Here is a 3,129-nt window from a genome sequence, read left to right as displayed (position 1 = left end):
GGGCACCGACGGCAAGATCACGTGAGAAGGCGGAGAAGCGGGAGATTTGGGGGTGAAGCCCACGCAGGCCCGCACCTCGCCCCTGGCCCCCTGACTCCCTGACCCCCTGACCGTAGGCATTCCAGACACCACGGCGCACTTCATCATTCAGCCCATGGGAACCGTCAGTGCTGCAAACTCCTACCCATCCAGCAACCCGCCCCCCCCCCCCGCCCCCCGAGGGAGAAGGGTCTTCGGGGTACAAAAATGGGCTGTGTGACACCAGCTGACCTCAATTTAAAGGCCGACAACTCGCAGCCAGAAAAAATGAAAAGGAAGCTTCTGGTGGAGACAGCCCAGAGGATGATTCAAAGCCACCTTATTCCTATGCAGTTAATCGTACAAGCAATTACAATGGTCCCTGATAAACAACTCACTCTAAATGGAATTTATACTCACATCACTAAAAATTATCCACACTACAGGACGGTAGACAAGGGCTGGCAGAATTCAGTCTGCCACAGCCTCTCTCTGAATTGTTATCTCATCAAAATACCACGTTCCCAGGAAGAACTAGGCAAAGGCTCATTCTGGAGGATAGATCCTGCCCCTGAAAGCAAATGAATAGAGCAGGCTTTCAGGAAAAGATGGTACAGGGGCGTGCCTTGCTGCAGATCCCCTCGGGGACCTCTCTCATATAGAAGTGCCCCGGCCCCTCCCAGTCACACTGGAGTGCGGTCTGCTCAGGCCAGTGGTGCCCAGACCCCGAAGAGCCTGTTGAGAGAAGGTTCATCGCGCCCCACCCCCTCCCGACCTGGAGCCTGAGTCTGCAACCTCACAGTCCCAACTGCCTGTCATCCAAGAGGCCCTGTCTGTCCAGAGTGCACCAGGCTCACCTCTGTCTAGTTGGGCCTTTAATTGCCACGCAGCAGCAGCAGCTGCCACCAGCAATCAGGCCTGTCACCTACACAGTCACAGCCCCTGTGACCACCTGGACCTCTGAGCAGCTTGTGGTGCAGACAACTTCATATCATCCATCGGATCCCAGCAGTGTCTATTACTGGCGTGGCCAGCCTGGCCCCAGCGAACACATACACCGTCACTGACCAGGCAGTGGTCACTCAGGCAGCCATGCTGGCCCCCCCACTAAGGCAAAGCCGCAAGAGAATGAAGATCATAAAGAAGTAAAGGTGAAAATAGAACCTATTCCTGTGATTCGCCATGCCTCACCCTATAGGCACTGCTAGCAGGGTCGTTCAGATTTCATAGACCACCCCTGTCCAGGTCACCGCCAGCTACCAATAAAAACTATAACACAAAACGCAACTCACATGGTGCCAATCCCTGCCACCGTCCATGGCCTGGTGAACGGTGCAGTGGTGGGTCCTCTGCACAGGCTGGCCAGACGTGCATGGGTGTCAGCCTCCCTGCCCACAGAGCACCAGAATGGCGACCAGTCAGAGCAGCCAGAGCAGAAGCAGGTCAAGACAGAAGACCCAAGGGGTGCCTGGGTGGCTCAGTCGGTTGAGCAACCAACTTCGGCTCAGGTCATGATCTCACGGTTTGTGAGTTCGATGCCCGCGTTGGGCTCTGTGCTGACAGCTCAGAGCCTGGAGCCTGCTTCGGATTCTGTGTCTCCTCTCTCTCTGCCCCTCCCCTGCTCATGCTCTTAGAAATAAATAAACATTAAATTTTTTTTTTTTTTTTAAAAGACAGAAGACCCAAGAGCATCATCATCGCCCTGAGTGTGGACCGCTGTCAGCTGCCAGCAGTGAGAAAGATGCCCAAAACTAGTGACTGGGACCATTACCACTGGGAGAGCCTGCCTTGTGGGAATGGCTATATTGGGTTCTTGCATTCCCCACAAAAGGTTTACGGGAGCATCCATACTCAAAGAAAGACAGCCAGAAGGAAGGGAGCAAGCACAAAGCAGTTTATTAGGGACAGTACTACTCTCCCAAGAAGGGGGAGCAGGCAGGCCCAGAGGGGGCCTCTGGGGGGGAGAGGACAGGGGTCCTCTCTTTTTGTGTGAGTGGGACCTTGGGTTATGGGGAGTGGTCTCTAATAGAAGCTGCTTCCAGTCATTTTGGGGACTCCTCCCACAGGTTGGGACCAGGAGTTTTTGACCCTACAAGGTTTCTACCCAACCTTCACGGCAGCTTCCCCCAAGGCAAGGGTGGGCAGGGGGGCTAAAACAGCAATGCAAACACATTATAATGAGTCTAGGGGTTACCCTGGGGCGGAGGTGTAGGAGGAGAGCGCTTGCTCTGTACTGGTGGCTCCCATTCTGTCTGCCCAGGGTCTTGGAAGCCACAGTCAGGATGCTGTGCCCCCAGGCTTCTAATGTGTGATGTTGTGCCCCCAGGGCTTCTAACTCCTAACCTATTTATCACTGTCCTTGCCTCCAGCTCACCTCTAACTTAACTGCCTAAGCTTTCAGGACAGCTTTCCTTACTTTTTTATCAACTCTGTGCTGCCCAGAGGGGACACTGTCCTTTACCTACACTGGGAGCACATTGTGTCAGTGGGTAGAGGGTCCTGCGGTTGGGCTTCACATCAGCACTGAAAACACAAAAAGGCGGCCTTAAACCTCCTTAAAGAAAGAAGTCGCACCTGAACAAAAAGCACATGCAACAAAACCCGGTTGGGCAAGCGTCTCCCCACTCTGAGCTCCGCTTGTAATTCCAAGCAGAGATTTGGGGTCCTTGGGGAGGACGGCGCCTAGAGCAAGCAGAGCTGCAGGGACAGTTCGGGAGCCCTCCTCGCTGCCCTCCCAGGACCCTCGGAGCTGGCACTGGTAGATTAGACAGCAGTCTGTTGTACTGTGTGGAATTAGAATATTTTGACGTGTACTTTCTTTATAAAATAATTGGGTCTTTGATGTTTCAGTTCATTCCATTTGTACTGGGGAATTTTGCAATCACCCAGGACCTTTCATGTTGATTTCAGTTGGGGGAAAGAAACAATGTAGTTTTGTTTTTGTTGTTCGGTTTCAGCCTATGGAATGATTTCCTTTTGTCTGTCCTGTTAAAGTCTGGATGGAGCTACTTGATGGCATCTACAGGTTTTCCACGTTAAAGCAGCTACCTGATCCAGTCCGTCCACCTCCATCTCAGTGTGTAGGACAGACAGACAGATGCCCATGCTGGG

At 53.1% G+C, this 3,129-nt stretch overlaps 1 pseudogene; it reads left to right on the top strand.

Annotated features, from left to right (window-relative positions):
• The first annotated feature begins 246 nt into the window (after positions 1-246).
• Positions 247-2,230, top strand: LOC124521145 (forkhead box protein K2-like; annotated as a pseudogene).
• The last annotated feature ends 899 nt before the right edge of the window (positions 2,231-3,129 follow it).

The sequence above is a fragment of the Lynx rufus genome, unplaced genomic scaffold, assembly GCF_022079265.1.
Source record: "Lynx rufus isolate CCGP_SWC_20201006 ecotype Redwood Valley unplaced genomic scaffold, mLynRuf1.p SCAF_3, whole genome shotgun sequence".
Taxonomy (NCBI): Eukaryota; Metazoa; Chordata; class Mammalia; order Carnivora; family Felidae; genus Lynx; species Lynx rufus.
This window is presented reverse-complemented; position numbering and strand designations above follow the sequence as displayed.